Source organism: Apus apus, chromosome 24 (assembly GCF_020740795.1).
Source record: "Apus apus isolate bApuApu2 chromosome 24, bApuApu2.pri.cur, whole genome shotgun sequence".
NCBI classification, from domain to species: Eukaryota; Metazoa; Chordata; class Aves; order Apodiformes; family Apodidae; genus Apus; species Apus apus.
In genome coordinates this window covers 3755545-3776065 of record NC_067305.1, presented here as the reverse complement: position 1 = coordinate 3776065, position 20521 = coordinate 3755545, and the positions used below count along the sequence as shown (strand labels likewise).

The 20521-nt window shown below is 55.2% G+C and overlaps 1 protein-coding gene across 12 annotated transcripts in view; it reads left to right on the top strand.

The window, feature by feature from the left end:
• Positions 1–20521, top strand: part of PTPRS (protein tyrosine phosphatase receptor type S) — a 162365-nt gene that overhangs the window by 97 nt on the left and 141747 nt on the right. For 10 of the 12 annotated variants that reach the window (XM_051639354.1, XM_051639351.1, XM_051639355.1 and 7 more), the window contains one exon: positions 3391–3474. The exons of the other annotated variants lie outside the window; for them this stretch is intronic. The gene's annotated coding sequence lies outside the window, so the exon portion shown is untranslated. Of the gene's footprint in view, positions 1–3390; positions 3475–20521 lie in introns of those variants that run through there. 12 annotated transcript variants of the gene reach the window in all.

Here is a 20521-nt window from a genome sequence, read left to right as displayed (position 1 = left end):
GGTTGTGTCAGGGGGTCGCGCCGCGGCGGGGCCGTGTTCGCCGGGGGCAGGTGGGGTGCGCTGGGCGCGCGCTGTGGCGGGGGGGGGGGGGGCGCCGGTGGGTGGCGGGGACGGGGCTCCGCGGGGTGTGGAGCGGCGGGTGGGTCTCGCTGAGGGGCCGCGGTGTAGCGAGGGTGGGGGGGTGGGTGGGTGGGGAGGGGCGCGCCGGTGGGTCGCGGCGGGGACAGGGTGGGTGGGCTCAGCTGGGGAGGAGGGGGGGGCGTTACAGCGGGGTGCGCCGGTGCAGCAGGGGGGTGTCTCGGTGTCGCGGCGCTGGGCGTGAGGGGGTGCGCGGGGCTCGCGTGGGGGGTCGAGGGTGGCGATATCATGGGGGGGGGGGGGGGGGGTGTGCTTGGGAGGGGCGTGGGCCGAGGTCTCTGTGCGGGGGGTGCTGCCGGCTGCCGCTGGGGGGGGGGGGGGGGGTCGCGTTGTAGCGGGGGAGTGCGGGGGGTGGCACCGAAGAGCCGGGGGCGTGTTATGGGGGGGGGGAGAACATATGGGAGGGGTGCTGGTTGGGGGGGGGGGGCTGCGCTGGGGTGAAGGGGCCGCGCTATAGCGGGGGGTGCAGGGAGGGGGCGCGCTGGACCCCCGGCACCTGCGGAGCGGGAGGCACCGGGAGCCGCTGGAGCCGCGGTGGGGCTCCCGTCCCCCCGCTGCCGCTCCCGGGGGAGCCCCGCTCGGGGTCACCCCCGCATTCCCCGCTTCCCGCGGGCGGCGGCTGCCTGGATCCGGGCGCTGACCCGGGGGGGGGGGGGGGGGGGTTTGGGGGGTGCTGGTGTCACCCCCCTGATCCCACGGAGCAGCGCTGTGCGACCCCCGCTGCGGCGGGGGGTGGCCGGTGGCTCGTGTCCCCCCTCTCGGTGGCTCGTGTCCCCTCTCGGTGCCTTTCCCACTTGCCGGTGCCGGGTGCGCTGGGGCTGCTCCGCCGGCCGAGCCGCTGCCGCTCCCGGGATCCGGGGCTGGAGGAGCGTTCCCCGCGGCGCTGCCAGGGCGATGTCGCAGCCTGGGGACACGGCTGTGTCCCCCCGGGGGGCTCCCCTCGCCCCACCCCGTTCACCGCTGGCCCCGCGGGTGCCTTCTCCTCCCCACCGGCTCCAGAGCTCCTCGCGAAGCGGGTTTCACTCCGCTTCTCCTGGCTGCCTGGCGACAGTGACAGCGGCAAGGAAAGGACCTGGGTCACCCCAGAACTCCCCAAGCCCCGGGTTGGAGGGCGGGGTCCACGTCCCTGTGCTTCGGGGGTGGCATCAAACCTTCTTCTTCAGCCCTGGGAGCCAAGGGACACCCCTGGGATTGGCAGCGGGTGATGTTTTCCGTTGGTCCTCGGGGATTTCGGCTGAAATCCCGAGCTCTGGGCGCATCCCGTGGTGGGTGAGATCCACCCTGGGTGTTCCCGAGCAAAACTTGTCACTTGGAGGCTGGAAACCTCCCCCCCCCCAAAAAAAAAAAAAAAAAGAGTAGCGAGGGATGGTGTTGGTTGCTGTTCCTGCAGGTGGATCCCGCTCCGGTCCCTCCCCGCTCCGGTCCCTCCCGGGGAAGCAAAATGGTGTGGGTGGGATAAGGAGAGGGGAGAAAAACAAAATGTTGGTGAAGAGGTGACACCCGTGGGAGGGGTTCCAGGCATGCGGGGACAGGGGTGCCCCCTCGGTGGGTGCTGCACCCCCCGGGGCAGGGGACGGCCCCACTCCTGCCACCTTCTCTGAGTCCCGGACCCTTCAGCTTTTGCAAAACCGCCCGTTGGGATTAGGAGGAAAAAGCAGTTTTGGTTGGGGGGTTTATCCAGCCCTTCCTCCGAGCTGGGAGGCCCCGCGGGGGCGAGGGGGTGTGCACCTGGTGTTCTTTCCCCTCACAAACCCCTCCTAAACTTGTTCCCCAGGGACACCGGTGCTTGTGCTGCTGCCCGCAGCCCCGGGGCTGGCAGCGCTGCTCGGGCAGGGACCTGTGTCCTCAGCACCAAAATGTTATGGATTCCTATATATTTTTTTCTTTCTCCTGTGTTTTGGGGGTTGTGTAGCTGCACCCGGCTGGGGGAGCCGGTGGTGGGACCTGAGGGGGGTTCCTCTGCAGGGGACAAGCAGCCTTGTCCCCATCCCCTCATTTCCTGATGGAGGGGAGAAAAAAAAAAATCAAGTCACACCTGGATGCTGGGCACAAAGCTGGTTGGGTTCAGCAGGACAGGGCATGTGCTGGTGTGGGGACCCTCCTGTCCTCCCTGGGGGGACAGTCCCCCTCCTCCTGCCAGCCCGATGGTGGGAAAGCTGTTAATTGTTCCCTGCCAGATTGACTTCTAAATTAACGAGTTTGCTGGCACTCTCCTCCTCCCTCCTGTGCGTGGTGAGGGCACATATTTCAAATGGGGGGGAAAAAAAAAAAAGAAAAAGGAAAGAAGTCATAAATACTTTGAGTAATGGGAGAGGAGCTTCCAGCTGAAGCTGTGCCACCATGGGGAGACCCCTGCAGTGGAGCTGCTCGTCCCCTCGGGTGGTGGAGGTGACGGGGGGCAGGAGGTTCTTTGGTCCTCCTGGCATCGGGTTGGGCTCAGGTCCATCGTGTCCCCTCAGTTTCTGTCCCCCTGGGCACTGGGATTTATGAACCTGAGGTTGCTGAAGGCACCATCATCCTGGGGTGTCTGTTCTGTGTCACCCCACGGGGAGCGGGTTTGCTCTGCCTCTTGTTGGGGTGCTGAGGAGTAACTGGTGTGGTGTGTTATCTGAGGAGAAGAGGAAAGATGTGACCTTGCCCTTTCTCCAGCAGGGTCGGTTCTTGTTAGACCCGTAATTCTGCTCCTTTGGGGGAGGAAGGTGGGAATGAGGGTGAAGGAACACCCGAGGTCCAGCCAGGTGGGATGTCTGAGATGATGTGGCCACACTCGTTGGAAACTGAGGCAGGGGGAGATGGTGTTTGTGGTTCTTCATAAGGTTCTTCACAGGAACATCCCTGCCATGCTTGCCTGCAGGGCTTGGGCCACATTTAGATACCTCAGAGCTGTTTTCAAGGTGGGAATCTGTCCCACCTGATGCTGCTTTGAGGTCCCTAAATAGAGTTGGGTGCTGGGTCGGCTGGGCTGGCAGCAGGTGGGACAGATGTCCTCTGTGTTCCTCCCTGTGGTTCAATGGCCTTGAGCCCAGCATGGAGTGGGGTGAAGGTCCCATCCAGCTGTTCACCTGGATCCAGGATAACTCGGGTAGAAGCCGCACGTTGAACTATTAATTCACTTCACGCGGCGTGTGAGGTGGTGTGGGTGGCGGGTTGCTGGGATGGATGCGAGGTGTTGCTGGTGGCCTGCCACCACAGATGGGTTTTAACTGCACCTTCTCTGTTCCCGACTGAAATGGTTTTTCTTTTGCATTGCAGAGATAACAAAATTGCCAGTCTAGGATCCCCAGCTAACGCCAAGGCAGATCTAACCCGAGTCAGTGTGGGCAGTGCGAGCGTATGGTAAGGAGAGAGGTGTTTCCCTTGCATTAAGAAGGTGCTGCTAAGTAGTTTAATCCGCAGTTACTGAACTTGGAGCTTTAAATTCTTCTTATATGAGTTGATAAGAACATGCATATTATTCCTAAGCCTCTCCTCAAGAAAAAAAAGACCTGCAAATGGCTTTAGTTAAATATCGTTGCTTGAAAAATGCGGCTAACTTTATACTTCCGATAATGCCCTGCCTTGGCCCAGCTCCCTCCATCCTGAAGCTCTTTGTTTCCTGCTGCCAGCACAGGGGTCAGTGGGAGCAGGGTCAGGCTTTGCTCCTGGCTCCAGGAGTGATCCTCAGAATTTATTTTTTTATATGTATTTGGAAGGGGAAGGCTGCAGCCAGGCCGGGCTGCGCAGCTTCTGGCCATCACGCTGTGACTCTGTAAAACCTGTTGTGGATTTAAACTCCTGAGCCCCAGAGTGTAAAGCTCAGGCCAGCTTCCTTTCTGCAAAGTTTATTGCACAATAAGCTGGAACAAGCCAAGGGCTCTATTTGTTAGACTCTTTTTGTTGTTGTTGTTCTTGTCCTCCCTTTCTGATGATTTGCTTTATAACTTGACTGATTTTATTTTTTTCTTTGACATCAGCCTAGCAAACTGGAAATTCCTTTTTTTTTTTTTTTCTCCCTGTCCTTCAACCCATAAATCCTCTAGATTTCTGGATCTGATCCAACATAATTTTCTTGGATTTTTGGTTTTTCTCCCCTAGCTGGGGCATCATTGTCTTGGCTCAGTCATTTATCAAGCTTGGTGTTCCCACTGCAATAGCTGCCTGCGCAGTCAGGTTATTTGCTGCTCGTCTGAACAAGCCCTTGCAGAGCAGTGTCCCCTGCACACTGAGCCCTTTGCAAGTGGCCACGGCCCAGTGCAGCCCCAGCATCATCTAAAAAAGTCATTTTCAATCCACGTTGCCCTCTTGACATCACTTGATACGGAGCTGGTTGGGAGGTGTGATGTTCTTCAGACTTTATTTATTGTGTGGGGTTTTTTTTTTTAATCTGTGAAGCTCTTGGCTCCCGTGGGCAGGCAGGGCTGGTGTGGGGCTCCCAGGCCCCAGGGGGATGGGTGCAGGTGTCCCATGGGGATGTCCAAGTGTGAGGAAGGATGTGGGTGTGAGGAGAGCAGCGTGGGCTGCACACAGAGCTGAGAGTGGAAAGGACAGAGCCTGAAAGGTGCATGAAAGGAGACGTGGCTCCTGAAAGATGCTTAGGGGTGGTCTGCTCTGTCTCTTGTAACAGAGGTGATGAAAAGGGTGATGTGCCCAGCTTGTGGGAATGGGGGACACAGCAGGAACAAAGCTGGGATTTCTCCCAACCTCTGGAGCTTGCTGGTGCCATCAGGCACTTCTCTCCCCTGCTCCAGAAAAGCCAGGCTTTGCTGTATCCGGACCCAGCCAGCCTGCTGTGCTGGGCTGCTTGGGGCTCACCTGGGCTTGTGCATCTTGGGTTTGGAAAGGTCTGGAGATGGCCTTTGCACAGCTCCAGGCACAGCACAGTGGTGTTCAGAGCCCTTCTGCATGGACGTGGTCAGCCCAGAGAGGGATGAGCCTTTCAGCATTGCTCTCTTCCACGTGTTAGTGCAGCTCAGGCCAGTTCAGTGTGAGGGTTGTCACACAAACAGGAGCTGTAATAACATCCATGCTCGAGTTCCCTGGCAACATTTGCACAATTAAGAGCTGCTCTAGATTAGAAAGCAGATCTTAGTTTGTCTAAACAGGTTTAGAAAGCTATCAAATTAAACTGGGCCAGGCAACTCATATAATGTGCACACCTAAATTGGTTTAATATTTGCATAAATCGGATTAAATGGGGGCTGTGGGATGGTTCAGGGTAGGAAGCCTGTGGCTCTTTCTGCCCGGCTCCTGGAGGTCTCTGCTCCTGCTGAGGTGTCAGGGCTAGTTTTGCAAAGCAGCAGCTGAACCACTTGTGTACAACCTCATTTGGTAACTGACTGCTCTGAACGGTGCTGGTTTGCATCAGACCAGAGGTTGTGAGCTCGCAAACAACCAGGATGTCCCCACCTTCATGGGGATGTCCTCATGGAGGAGGAAACCTGGAGGTCAAGTGGCTTTTAACGGTGCAATTCGGGAGGTGGGAGGGTGGATGGCAGTGTGGCTGCAGGTGGGAGGTTTGGATCACGGCTGGTTTGGTTGCAGCCACGATTTGCAACACGTGGTGGGTCCTGCAGGTGGTTTGCAAGGAGGGTCTCTCTCTCTGGGGTTTTTTTTTTCAGCCCGTTGGGCTTTGAGTTGCGAAGCATTTGCATGTGAGTCCATCTGGGGGGTCCTGCCTCTCCCACTGCCATCTCGGTGTTGGTCCCAGGGCGTCTCAGATGTGGTCCACAGGGGCTTGGGTGTGGGATTGCAGCTGGTGTCCTGCCTTTGAGCGCTGGGTTTCCCCCAGTTAGCCAGTGGAAGAGCACAACAGGTAAGCTGGGCTGCTCAGCCAGGTTCGCTCCCTTCGGCACTTCCTGCTGTGTTCTGGGAGGTCGTGGAGGTACCTGCCTGATGGAGGGAAGAGTCAAGATACACCAGATCCTAACTCCAGAAACATCCCAACTTTGCAGAATGCTGCTTTCGGGGATTTTTTTTCACACTTCCACTTATGTTTGTGGGGAGTGAGCCTGTGATGTAGAGTTACACGGGGAACCTTGTGCTCTGGGCGCAGAAGGCACAAGGCTGGGGGCAAAGTGCTCTTATTTCTCCTGCTTGCAACCACCAAGCTGGGATTGCAACTAGTGGGAAGGAGAGGAAGGGCATGGAGTGCTGCTATCTATGTGGTTTCTCAGAATGCAATAATTCCATCTCAGGAAAATAGCAGCCTTGTCTGAAATTCAGCATGTTCTCTGTGTTGCTTGAGTCATCTCTCACCATCCCTCCTCTGAGCTGTTAGTCAATTGTTTTCGTCTTCTTCTCGGTGTCCCTGTATCCCAATCAGCATTGCTAGTAATTCCAGAGATTATTTAAACCTGAAAGGTTCTTTCCTTAGAAGTCTTGATCATGCTTCCCTCCATTTTGCTTTTGTGAAGACAGCAGAGATGGACAGATGACCTGCTTGCCGGGCAGCAAACGCACGTGTGTGCGCACGCAACATCGGCAGGAATTGGGGATTATATTTTTTTAAACTCGTCTTCAGCTCTGGTATCATCAGGTGTTGGCACTGGTGCCTGTGAAATGCAGAAGGGTGCTGCCTCTGGCTTGCACTGATCAAGATTTCCCCCTGGCTGCTGCTTCCCTTTGTTCCCTGTGTTGCTGTCACTCGCTGCCAGCGCTGTCGGCGAAGGGCCGGAAGCTGAGCAGCAGTTTGCAGTGGCCACATGAAGCTCTTGTGTCATCCCCGACCCCTGTGGCTCAGGATGTGTGGGAAGCAAAGGTGATGGGCAGAACCGTGTCCTGCTGGCAGCTCCAACATGGATAAGGCAGGTGGGGACCAAACTGGCTGTTCCTGCTCACAGGAGGGGACATGTCTGGGGCAGAGGAGTGGCCCTGGGTGGGCAGGGATGGTGACGGGGAGAGTTTGGTGTCAAAGCACATGGAATGCAGTTCTCAGGATGTTGTGGTTTCCACCTGACAAATTGTTGTCCCCTGGGCTTGCTGCTGTCCCCTCCAGGCAGCTGGCTGGTGTACACAACCCCCCTGGGCACCCTGGGGGAAGGGGCAGATGGGGGCTGAGCACCCCAGCCCAGCACCCACACCTGCAGGCAGGTGCCTGCTGGCCACCCAGGAGCAGACAGGCTGGTGGCAGGGCCATCTCCTGGCCAGGTGTGACCTGGTTGAGCTGAACACCTTGCAAAGAGCAGGGGGATGCTCTGAGAACCCAGCAGCACCCAGGCAGGAGTGATACCAGAGGACTGGGGTGGGCTGTGCATGGAGTTGGACCAGTGCAAACCAGTTCATGAACCAACTGGTGTTCCTGTCCCTTGGTCCCCAGCATGGAGTGACAGGTGGTGGCCACAGACCTCAGCCTGGTGTGTTTTACACTGGACTGTTCCACACCACAGGTGGAGGGTGCAGAAACCTCCTGGTCAGTTCCTTCCCTCCCTGTCGCCATTTTATTTCTCTTAGAAGTTTCTGTAGCACCGTTGGCTAACCTCTACAAATGAGTTCAGGATGGCTGCCAAGAAAATCTCTGCAGTGCCTTGTGGGTAACTCCCTGTGAATTACCATAAAAGCTGTAGTGCTGAGGCTGCCGTGGCAGTTGTGAGGATGCCAGTCATAATGCTCTGTATTTAAAATTCAGATGAATGTGTGATGCCTTCGTGTCTGGATTGCAGCAGCTTGTAGCATTTCTGGCGTCCCTGCACCCACTCTCGCCTTTCCGTGTTTTCTTCTGCTCTTCCAGTGCTTTGCCTGATTGCAGAAAGCAACAGGTAGCAAAATGTGGGCTGGCTGTGCTTGGAGAGAGAGTGGTTTCTGATAGCTTCCTCCCAGGAGGGATGAACCTCCTGCTTCCATTGAGCTGGTGGCAGTATTTCACTTCAGGGAAAAGCCGCTCCGTGACCCTTCCCCTCCTCATCCTGCAGGAATGATGTCCTGTTTCCCAGGGTGCTCTGTGTGTGCTGAGCACCAGGACCTGCACTGGCTGGAGTGAATGAATTGTAGAATCATAGAATGGTGAAGGTTGGAAGGGACCTTAAGGATCATCAGGTTCCAACCAGACCAGGCTGCACAAGCCCCATCAAACCTCGCCTTGAACACCTCCAAGGATGGAGCTTCCCCAGCCTCTTTGGGCAACCTGTTCCAGTGCCTTGCTGCCCTCATGGTGAAGAATTTCTTCCTAATATCTAGCTTAAGTCTCCCCTCTTTCAGTTTAAAACTATCACCCCTTGTCCTATCACTGCCCTTTCTGGTGAAAATAATGACTGAGACGTGGGTTGTCCTGGTGCTCAGGGCAGCCTGGGCGAGGGGTTTTCTCCCTGCTGTGCTGGGGAAGGCTGTGGCTCTTCTGCAAGCAAACCTGTTGGTGTTGCTGCTTCTCTTTCTGTGCCCTTGAAAATACAAAGTGCTTTTCTTTATCTTCTGCCACTGGTTTTCCTCTGGAGCTGCCAGGCAAGGTGATTGCAGGTCTCCAAAGCAGAACCTCGGCTGAGGAGCTGCTCTGCTTGGTGTGGGTGCTTGGCAGAAGCTGTTGCTGATCTTCTGCTGGCCATGATGGATCATTTCATTTACATTTCCCTGAAATATAATATTCATCACAGTGTCAGTGTCCCACCTTTATTATAGCTTACTGATAAACATCTCTAATCGGAGAGGGATCTCCCTGCCCTGCCAGAAGCTGCCTGGGGATAATGGATACATTTTTGGAGCAGGGAGGGGGTGTCCTGGGGATGTGTTCCTGCTCTCCCACCTGTCTGTGTGCAGAGAATCACTTGCCTGGCTGATAAATAAGGCAAGAAGCCAATGAGTTTTTCCCCAGGTGTATTGATGGTATTTGTATGTGGCTGTTTCTGTTCAGGGCTCTAAAATGGTGGCGGTTTGGATGAGCCTGGTGTCCCTCTTACTACAGGGATTTCTGGAGGGACCCTTGGACGCAGCCCCTGTCCTGCCTGCTCCCTGCCTGCCCGTGGGGGTTCAGGGCAGCACCCCAAAGTGGCTGAACCCCCAGGGGCTGGGCAGCTGGGCTGCCTCTTCCACCCTTTGAGGGGTAAATCCCTGCTGCTGTCCCGGATGGAATCCGACAGGAAGGGCTGCAGCTGCACACCAGCAATCCTGGGTGCTGACCCTGTGAGTGGCAGGGAACGTGCCACGGATGGTTCAGACATTTTACCCTTCTCCCTGCGTGCCCAGAGCAAGTACAGGATCGTGCAGGACAACACCAGCACAAGTCCTGGAGCAGCCCAAGGCTTGGCAGGCTCCCGGGAAGGACCAGCTGATCCAGGGCACATGGCACAGCCATGGTGGCCCCAGCTCCCTTCCTGCCTTGGTGGCCTCTCTGTCCCCGAACTGTCAGCAGCTGGGAGCATCCAACAAGGTCCTGCTCATCTTGTTCCTCTCCCAGGTGGTTTTACTGCTGAGGAAGGGCTGTTTCACGCTCTGACCATGGACACTCAGCATCTACTCTTCTCATCTGGCTCAGCCGTGTGGATCCGTGTGCCCTGGCTTGTCTGCTGGCCTCAGGCTCCAAAGTGAAGGTGACATCTGCTGTGCCTAGGATGGATTTTTTTCATCTGTGGGAGATGGTGGCTGCTGGTCTGCATGCCATGGGGACTGCCTTGCTTTACTGGGGAGAGTTGTTGGCTGATCATCCTCTGAGCCCCTTCTGGGAAGGACCCTGGAGGTTTTGGGGAGCCATCTCCTGATAATTTCTGGGGTTTTGACTTTCAGCATCTGAATCAAAGTGTTGTGAGTCCCCAGAAGCCTTGTACACACTTGTCCTCGTGGGCCGATCCTCTGGAAAGGGCTTTCCTCTCGCTCTGCCGCCGCTTGTGCCTCCACTTCCTCCTCCACATATGACCCAGAACAAGCTGAATTTTCCTCTGGTTTGGGATTTCCTGATACCTCTCTTCTTCTCTGGCGTCCAGGCCCTGAGACTCACAGCCTGTTTCTGTCCTGTTGCAAAACTTGTCAGATGAGGAAAGTCCCCCCACATCTGGAGTCGCTGGACTTTGCCGGTCCATGACTGTTGCTCTGCCATGCAAGCCCTGGTCCTGCTTCAAGACCCTCTCAGAGCCCTGAGGAGAGCAGCTGAGCAAGTTCCTTGCTAACTCCTTCCTGGAAGGACTTTCTGCACCATGCTGATAAGATGATTTATTTTTTCCAGGAGCCCAAAGCACAACTTGGCCCCCTCAGAGGCTGAGGCTGAGGATGAACCTGCCGTCGTGCTCCGAGCAGAGCTGGACGCAGGGTGGGACCCGGTGGTGAGGTCTGAGGACAAGCCACCGTTGCTGCGTGTCTGTCCAGTGCTATCCTGCTTGCCAGGGGAGGGATGAGGAAGCTCCAGCAGCCCCTATCATCTTTCAGTGCCTCATTTTTAGCAGTCTGACCTGTGGAGACCTGTCTGGTGCTGTGGGGTGGGAGCACCGGCGGCGTTGCTGGCCTCCAGGGCTGCTCATGGCCTCCGTGCCCTGAAGGCTTCACTGCTGGTCCCTGTAAGGAGATCCCAGTGAAACCCATTTGGGTTTTGAGAGCTTCCACAGGCGCCTTGGCATCTCCTGAGCTGCAGGCAGCAGGATGACAGCTTTGATGCTTTATCCATTCATCCCTCTGCAAAGCAGCTTGGAAATCCTGGGCTGAGGACACGAGTGTCCCTTTGCTTCTCCTCCTGTTGGAAGTGGCATGGGGCACAGCACCCATCCAGTGGCTCCAAGATGTGCTGGCCTGAAAATAGGTGGAAGGCTGCTTTGAAGAGGGGAAAAGTAGGGAGGTGTGGAGAAACTAAAGTGTTTCTTAGAAGTAAGAGAGGTGAATAAAACACTTGCTGGCACTTGCAGCTGAGGTTTCCCATCGTGGCTGCCTTGGAGAGTGTGCTGCGAGGGTTGTGGGGGCTCAGATGGGTGCCAGGCGCCTCTAGTGTGCACTCAGCCTGGTGAGGAGCTGGATTTTGGGCTGGGGGAGGAGTAGTGAAGAGGAGATGAGGAGAGGAGATGTGATTTTCGTGCCTGGATGTGCATTTGCAGCTGGCAGGGGTTTCCTGGCTGAGGTGTGCACACAGAGCTGTGGGTGAGGACCCATCTGGGATATCATTTGCAATGTCCTACCTCATCATGTGCTGTAGTTACTGGGCTGTCCCCACCATATGGAGGATGAGTGACATGGTTTGGGTCTCTGTTCTGTGTCTAGAGGAGCTGGGGGATAGGACTAGTGAAGCCAAGGTGCAGACAAGTCACATCTGCTCTGTCTTGGGGTGCCTTCTTGAAGGGCTGAGCTTGCTGCGTGCTTGAGCACTTCGTGCTGTCAGAGTAGCCCCTGCTGAGCATACGTTGGTGGGGTGGCAAGCTGGAGGAGAAGTGGTTCAGCTCTTGCCCAGGAGCATTTCTGCAAAATGCAGCAGGGCAGAGGGCTGTCCCGGGAGGGGTCTGTGCCCGGGAGCTGCTGTCCCCAGCGCTGGCCTGGCAGGTTCTGCCCAAGGAGCACGGCTTGTATTTCGCTTTTAAAAACCACCCAGAGCCAGGCTGTAATGGGGCTGTGTTATCTGGTAACTGGATCTCCCAGCCCAATGCTTTGTTCTTGGCTTACCCTTGACTTTTTCCAGTGTCTTTTGATGAGTTGGATCTCTTCTCCATGCCTCAGTGTTTCATCCTCTGACCTTACTCCTGCAGGACAGATATTCTTGAGGCAGGGGCTGCCCTGCAGCATCTCACCTGGCGTTTGCCCTGGGGAGCCTTGTGTCCCTCTGAGCCCTCCAAACCTTCTCGTGAGCAGCCTTTGCAGGTGACTGGGTTGCAGTTCCTCTAGGAAGTATCAAAGGAGTTTGTGATGCTGGACTCTGAGGCCCCCAGGATGCTCTGCAGCATCCTTTAATCTTCAGAGTAAAATTGAAGCAAGATTTTCAACTTGGATTTTTCTTTGGAAGTCACTTTATTTTAAAACCACTTCCTTTTTTTTGATTAGTCCTTTAGGAGGGGAAAAAACCCCATATCCTGAAATCTTGCCTATTTAAATAATTGCCAGGCTTGGGCCTTTGTAAGTTGTGAAATGGTTGTGCTGCTTTCTCAGTGCCCTCCATCAAGGCAGCACTGAAGGTGATGGCGTCAAATGGAGTCCTGTCTCTTTGTCCCTTGCTGTCTGTACGTGGAACTCTTGGTGCCTGTTGCAGCTGGATGTGGATAATGGGAGCAGGAGAGCACAGGAGGGGCACACTTCAGCACACTTGTGCTTGCAGTTGGCTGATGCCACGAGCGTGCGCCGTCGAGTCCCTCAAAGCGTGCTTTGGCAACTTTGCACAAGAGCCAGGAAAACCCACGTTCTGCCAAGCAGCACCACTCCGGGGAAGGTTTTGGGGCTCTTGCAAAAGCTCTGGGACAGGTGGGATGGGATGAGCTGGGAGTGCTCGGTGAGGACAGAGTGGGAGGCAGCAGATGGGCACGCGGGGGATGGCGCTGGGAAGGAGGCGGAGGAAGGGACACCGGCTGTGGGAACATCCCGTGAGGTTTGGGGGCAGAGAGGGTGCAGGAACATCCCGTGTGGCTTGGGGGTGGAGGGGGTGCAGGGACATCCCGTGTGGCTGGGGGTGCAGGGGGTGCCCAGCCCTCTGCTCAGCCCAGTGCCAGCTGCCCCCTCGCCGGCTGTGCCGCTCTTCCCGGCAGGGCTCTGTGCCATGGCTGCCCCCTCCCAGGAGGATGTGTTGAAGCCTTGGTGGATCCCAGAGCCATGGGAGTGGGAGCTCCCCGCTGCTGAAGGAGAGTCCAGACTCCATCTCACCCCTGCAGATGCGCATGGTGTGTGTCCCAGGGTGCTGCAGCACCTGGGGGCAGGCAGCCGCTGCTGAGCCAAGGTTGAGCAAAGACATGTCTCCCTCTCCTCCAGAAACCTGGAGCAGCTCCTCTGCTCCCCTGCTTTCTGCAGCTGGAGCAGTGCCTGGACCAAAGCTGCCAGTGGTGGGCTCCATGTTTCTGGCCCTGGAGATGGACCAACAAGAACCTTTTTCGTTTCCAGGCGCTTTCATAACTCGCATAGCTGGGCCTCGTGCCGCGGGGTGTCCTGTTCTGCCTCGTCTCCGGCAGCGGCCGGTCTGTAACTCTATGTTCCCAGCAGTGAATTCACCCGTGATGGGAGGTCTCAGGTTCCCCCCTGGCTGGAGAGGTGCCCAGGACCTGCTGTGTTTGCTCCCTGCCCTGTGCCGTGACCTGGCGGGGAACTCAGCCCTGTCTGCCTGTGGCCTCTGTGACCAGCTCTGGCCGTGCTGACGCAGCTTTTGGGCCCCTCTGCTTTGGAGCAGGGTGCCCCGAGTGCTGCTGGTGGGATAACACAGCAGGAACCCTTCCAGACATCCCTGCTCCAGGACCCAGCTCGGGGGAGGCAGGGGTCATGGCAAACACTGTTGCGTGGTCCACCAGCATGTGCCAGAGCTTTCCCTGCTCCTGGAGTGGTATGGGTGGACTCCAGCACTGCTGCTGTGTCCTACCCAAGTGGTAGATGCCCTGAGTGGCTCTAGGAAAAACCCTCTGGCTGTGTTCATTGCTGCTTTTAGTGTTTGCAGTAAAAGGGAGCAGCGTCCCAGGGGCTGGGGGCAGCCTAGAACTTGCCTGTCCCCACCAGGCTGAGGGGCTGCTTGGGCCATTGCTGGCAGGCTCTGGGCGAGTGTCCCACAGCTAAACTCCATAGGGTGCCAACTCCTGCCCTTCTCTAGGGAGGGTTTTGCAGCAGATTTGCTGCCCTGTTGTGGGGCAGCAGATCACACGGCTCTTTCGTGGCTCTTGGGGCAGATCTGCCATCGTGCAGGTGGATCAGTTATTCTTGTTGGGTCCCAGGGCTTGGCTGAGCATCGTGGCTGTGGGTTTTTTGCCCTGGGGGAGAACAGGAGCAGAACAACCCTCTGATCCCCGCGGTGGTCAGAGAGAGATGGGGAAGGTCAGGGCCATGCAACAGTTCCCAGCTGGGCCCTGAGTCAGGGGCAGTGTGGTGGGAGGGAGCTTTGGGAGCTGAGGGGAGCATAAGGGGCTTGTTTGCAATCACAAGTGGGTGCTCATGCTCTGGTGCTGGTAGTTAACATCCCTGCCCTGCTAGGACCTCTCAGAACTGGGAGCACTGGGCTTGCAGCTGGGGCAGGCGTGGGCTGATGGCCTCCTTGTCCCCAGCAGTGACAGAGGCCCTGTCTGCCCTGTCCCCTTCCCTTCAAGCTGAACAGGGGCAGCTCTTGGAGAGCTTCTCCTGACCTTTCCAGCTCTGTGCCCTCAGCTGCCACCAAGTGACATGGTGACATTTCACGTCTTGAATGTCTGAGCAATTTCATAAGGAAAAAGGCAGTGGAAATGAAACTCTTTGGCTTTTTGTGTCCAACAAATAAGATTTGTTAACCTGAAGCTTCATCTGTCAGCTGCTGGGACCCCTCTGTGGTGATGGCTGATGGGACAGGATGGGAAGAGGAGGGAGCTGTATTATGTAGTAATGTGTAATATTTGCTGTGTTTTCAGCATTTCTGGAGGTCTTTTTGGGAAGGATGGGTCTCTGCATCCGGTGTGGGACAGCTGAGCTGCTGGTGCTGCAGCAGTTGGGGTGGCAGTTGCTGTTTCTCTCTCCTGAGGCAGGAGAGCAGAGTCTTTACCTGCCTCCATCGTTGGGCTGATGCAGCTGGACCCCAACCTGCTCCAGAGGCAAAGCAGGATCGATGCCAAGGGCTCTGGGGCACAAATGCAGCCCAGGCTGGGTGTGTGTGGATGGGGCAGCCTTGCCCCTGTGGGGCCTGGGGTGTCCTGGGCAGAGCTCAGGCCTCCTGCACCAGGAGGAGGCAGGAACTGACCTGACCAGACATGCAGGACCTGCCTTAAATAACAGTCTGGGTAGCACGTTATTGATGGGGTGTGGGTACAGCTGCTAGGAGAGCATAGAATCATAGGTTGGTTTGAGTGTGAAGGGACCTTAAAGATCATTCAGTCCCACCCCCTGCATGAGCAGGGACACCTCCCACCAGCCCAGGCTGCTCCAAGCCCCATCCAACCTGCCCTTCAACACTGCCAGGGATGGGGCAGCCACAGCTTCCCTGGGCAACCTGGGCCAGGCTCTCACCACCCTCACACTCCAGAATTTCCTCCTCATGTCTCACCTAAATCCCCCCTCTCCCAGTTTAAAGCCATTCCCTTTTCTAGATTAAGAAAAAAGGAAAGAAAACAGACAAGGCTCTCAGTGAGGTGGGTGGGTGAGTGTGTGTGTGGAGGACCAGCTCCCTGCTGCCACTGCCCTGGCACTCTGGGGACCCTGCACCAGCCTGGTGATGCTGGCAGTGCTGGAGCTGGCTGCTCTGTCCCTGTGTCCCCTCGGCCATGGCACGTTGCTGCTGCAGCCCCCTCCATCCAGGCTGTGTTCCAGCCTTGCCTCTCCCCAGCACTGGTCTTGTCCCAAGTCCTCAGTGGGTCCATTTCTGCCCAGGTGCTCCTGGTGGCAGCTTGAGACCTTGGTGGGGGTTTTGCAGGTCTGGCCTGGCTGCTCAGCAGGCTCCAGTGTGGGATGGCTGCAGGCTCTGGAAGACTCTCCAGTGCTGCTCATATGGAAAACACTCTCAGTAACCACAAAGAATGGAGATGGTGCTTATAAAAAGCACAGAAAAAGGTCATCTGAAGGGGCCTACACGATGGGAACATTGAAGCTGCCTGGTGTAATTTCTGCTGGGGTTGTGTGACTTGAGAAGCTCCTTCCGCTGAACCCCAGGGATGTCTTCATGAAGCAGAGCTGTGCAGGAGACATCATGTCCTGTGGATGCCATTGGGCTGGATGTTCCCTCCTGCCAGAAGATCACCCCAGAGCACCCACTGACAGCCCCAAGGGGGTTTCCTCAGCTGATTAACCCTGTTTTTTTGTTGCACAAGTCTTTGTGCATCAGCTGCTGCTTTGGGCATTTCCTGCACTCCCAGAGGAATCCCACAGGAAGGAGAAGTGGGAATCTGAACCCTCCTGTGTGAGCAAGCATGGACACTGGGACAGGAGAGGAGCTTCAGCTCCAATGGGGATGAGCTGGCCTCAGCTTGCTGATGACCTCAGAGGGCTCCAGGAGGGCCTGGGGACATGGCATCTTGCTTAGGTCTTGGAAGGGTGTTGGAGGACTCAGCAAGGTGCTGCAGTGCCATGAGCCTGTGTCTGGTATCTCCTGTGGCTGTGTTTTTGCAAGAGAACTCTTAGAAAAATGCCAAGATGTTTTGGTTCCTGATGTGCATGTTGCAGTTTTTTCTGTCTAAACTCCACCCAGAAGCTCCCCACCACCCCAAGCATCAGAGACTTGTAGCAAAGCCCAAGGCCAGGGGTTGTATTTGAGGTTGAGTTGCCTAAACCTTCCCTGAACTTCAAGCAGACCAAAGCTTGGGCATGGTGAGCAGCAAGTCCAGTGGGGCCACCAAGAAAGTGTCTGCCAGAAGAAACCCGATGGGGTGGAAAATCCCTTTGTTCAGCTTTCCTGTGTCTGAAGTCTGAGTGGGAGACTCTGACCTGTTTTTTTCCCCAATGCAGAGAAAGGGGCTGAAATCTCTTGCCCAGACACTGGTGTCATGGATTCCTGTGGCACATCTTCCCAGCTCCATTGCCTCCATTTAAGGATTTGATGCATCCTGCTGTTTAAAAATAAATAGCTAGTTATTTTGGGCCAGGGAGGCAAACAAATCAACAGGCCAGTGATTTCTTCAATCTTCCTGTGCATGCAGCACAGGGGAAAAATTAATAAAGTACCTGCCATCCCCAGAAGCTATTTGTTAAAGCCAACAATAATGATGGGCAAAATGTAGTTCCTGCTTGTGATGGGAACACTCCTGTGCTCCTGCTCCCTCTCCAAGGGATCATCGTTCCCGTCAGTGCCATCGTGAGGAAAGAGATCTGCTGATCTGTGATCTGGGTCTGAGCTTTTTCCAGTGTTGGGAAGAGTGATATTGGGGTCCTCAACCTCTCTGCACCTTTGCTTGGATGCCGAGAGTTGGGTCCTTTTAGGTGTTTTGGGATCCTTGAGAAATCTGGATTATCTGTGGAGTTGCTGCCCTGTGCTTATTGCTCCTTTTTTTGAGAGTTTTGGCCTTTGGAGGCTTTTCAGGGCTTTGCAGAAGCTGCACCCAGCATGTGCCTGATGAAGACTGATGCATGTGGTGGTGGCTGTGGGGGGAAGGATGGTTTGGAGCAGGTTTCATTCTCTACTTTGCTAGGGTCCAAGAAAACATCTTCTTTTTCAGTTCATTCCTGAATTTCTCCTCAGGGGAGCATCCAGCATCTCCTGATTGCAGAGTTAATGGTGTAGGAAAGCTGAAGGAGCATCCTCACCTCCAGGTCTTGTTGCTGCAGAGCAAACCCCTGTGGGCACCTGGTGTCATATCTCCCCTCCCCAGCCCTGTGTTTGGTGGCATCTAAAATGCTCCTCCTGCAGCTTTGCAGCAGGGACCTCATGCAGCTCATCCAGCTGCTGCTCTTGGATCTCACAGAACTTTCCTCTTGGCCAGTTTATTTCAGGAATATTTCATGCCAGAGGTAATGATGGTGCAGGGTCTCACCTTTGGTTTTGTCCAGCCAGGAACTGGGGCTGTTGATACACTGGTTTAGCACCATGTGTGTGTGTCTCACCTTGCCTTGGTGGAATATTAGCTATGTAAACAGCAGGTTAAATGGCTGGGAGTGAAAGAGCTCATCCCAAATACACTGGTGTGGAGGCTGGAGGGAAAGCTGAGCAGGTGAACACTCATATCCCACAGCTCAAGTGGATGGAGGACTCTTGAAGAGGTGACTTGAGAAGAAAAACCTTTTTCCCCCTTATTGAGGTACTGCCTCATCCTGTCCACAGGAGCCCTTTTGGCATCAGGGAGGCTGAAGGCCTCTCTTGGAGGCCTCTCCTGTTTGCCACTCCATGTTTTGGTTTTTTTTTTTGTGGGGAATATTCTCCTCCCCCACAAAACACCCCCCTTCGGGCTGCTTTCATGTTCAAAGCAAGAGGAATGCAGCTCCTCCTGCTAATGAACCTTTGGTGGTTGCCCCTGCTTGTGGGTGGGTTGTGAGGAGCAGATCTGGATTTAGCTCACTGCTGGTAAGGCTTTGGGAAAAGGGGGAAAGTCCCTTTGGAGTTGACTGTTGCCATAAGAGATGCAGGCTCTCTGGCTGTTGGTAATTGGGGAATGTGGCCATGAGGAGGTACAAAGTGGCCCCTGAGCTGGAGATGTGCTCCATGGTGGTTGATGAAGCTCCCAACCCACTTGCTGGATGGCTTGTGGGTCCTGTTGTGGCACCAATGAATATTTAAACCAAGAGCTGATCTGTGTTCAGGGCACTTAAATTAAGTTGAATGCCAGTTCTGTTTTTAAGCTGCTGGAGTTGAGCTCCTGGGAACCCAGGGATGGGAAGGACCCGTGGTCAGCAGCATCTCACCGTGGCTTGGCAGCAGCTGCCCCTTCCTAGCTGGCTTTGGTTTGGGTTCCCCTGGACCTGTCTCTGTGCATCCTGCACCTTCTCTGCAAGCAGAGCAATGCTTTGTCTGGTGAAAAAACATCAGTCTGCAGTGATGGCAAATTAGCTACAATTTCAGAGATGATCTTGCTCGTGCTGGGTACAAGCACTGGGTTGAATCCTAAGTCCTGTCCTGAGGCTCTGGGTGTCAGTTTTTCTCTCAGAGTGGTTGGTCTGAACCTGAACTATCCTAAGGGGGCCAGAAGGGGCCAATCTCCCCTCCAAAGGGTGAGTGGGTGGGTTGGGGCTCCATAGGAACAGAATGGTTTGGGTTGGGAGGAGACCTTAAAGATCATCTCGTTCCAAGCTGCTCTCACCCCACATGAACACACTGGATGACACCGTGTGGCAGCCACTGCGAGTGGCTCTGGCCTTCTCTGGTACAGCAAGGACAAATTAAATAAACATGTTTGATTGCTTAAACATTTGTTTTTTAAATTAGCAGCAGCTTTTTTATATTAAGCTATGTGGGTATGCTGCTGGGGAACACTTCAGCAAGTTGGGTTTTTTTTCTTGCTGGTGCTGCTTTTTCCAGAGTGATTCCTGATTTCAAAACCAAATGCAAAACGCAGGCCGAGTTTGAGATTTAGTCCTGTGAAAGATGCTGATGGGAAGAAGCTGCACTGCTTGGAGCTGTGCAGCCCTGTTGGGACGTGTGATGAGATGGGCCTTAAAAGTCCCAGCCTTTGCAAACTGTGCCTGGTGAAAAGGGTCCGTGAACAGCTCCTAAGGGCTCTGTGAACGTCCACAGCTTCTTGAGAAAAGTTGTAGGGGTCCATGAGTTGTCAAAATGTTGGTATCTCCTACAAGGAGGTGTTTGGAGATGCTGTGTATGGGAATATTATCTGTATGTGCACTCCCAGGGTCGTGGACCTGCAGTTCCAGTGCCATGGTCTTGGTGAGCTGGGCTTGGGGACCAGCTGGGCTTGGTGTCTTCCCCTCCACACGTGGCACGGTGGGTGACCCTGGGCAGAGCTCTTCCCTGGCTCTGCCTCTGGGTTTGTTTTTACTCTTGGGTCTCTGCTGTTTAGATGGCAAAGAGATGCCCTGGCACGAGGGTCGCAGCTTGGTCAGCATGACTGGATAAGGGGGTTTTAGCTGCTGCTCTGAGTAACCTAGATTGCTAAGTGGCATCTCTGGGAAGGCAAAATGCAGCCCGAGGGACACTGGTGCTCCAGGCTGACCTTGCTTGAAGCAGGGGAGTGATGTTTCCAGAGGCTTGCTATCAATTTCCTAAAATAGCACCCATCCAAAAAATAATCCTGATAGCCAAGCAAGGATTCCTGTGTGTGTCCCTGTGGGAGTATTGTCACTGCTGGGGCTTTCTGGGTGTGGTGGCATTGCAAGTTGAACTGTGGAAAAAAAATAAACAGACTTTCCACAACCCTGCCCTGCTGCTTTTCCAGCCATCCCCTTGGATTGGAGCAAAGCTCCTGGCAGCTGGCTCGGGGACCAGCCTTGCTTGGGGCAGCCTGGGCTGGCACTGCTCCCTTTCCCTTTGCATGGACCCCAGGCCACATCCTTAATTATTTAATTAATGGCTGCACCTTGCATGGGTGCAGCTCTGGCTCGGCTGTGAGGGTCCATGTGCAGCTGCTAGATCAGGGGCCTCTCTGTGACCCCAGTGGGGAAGGGGATGGGGGAGCAGACCCTGGCTCTGTGCCTTACTAAAGGCGACCAGCAGTGGTTTTGTTGTTGCTTTGTTTTTATGTATTAAAGGTTTAATAAATGGAATTAAATACTGTGAAACTTAAGGTAATTAAATGTGGAAGCAGAAGGAAAAAAATTGTAAAGCATCCTCTCCAGGAAGCTAATAGGCTCCATGCCTCCTTATCTTAATGATTTTCATAATTTAGTTGAATGCAAAGATAATGGATCTGATGAACGTTTCTGGAGCTAACTTTAGATTTAATGGGCTTCTTGCTGGGGAGCGGGCTGGGGGCAGGTGCAATCAATGCTC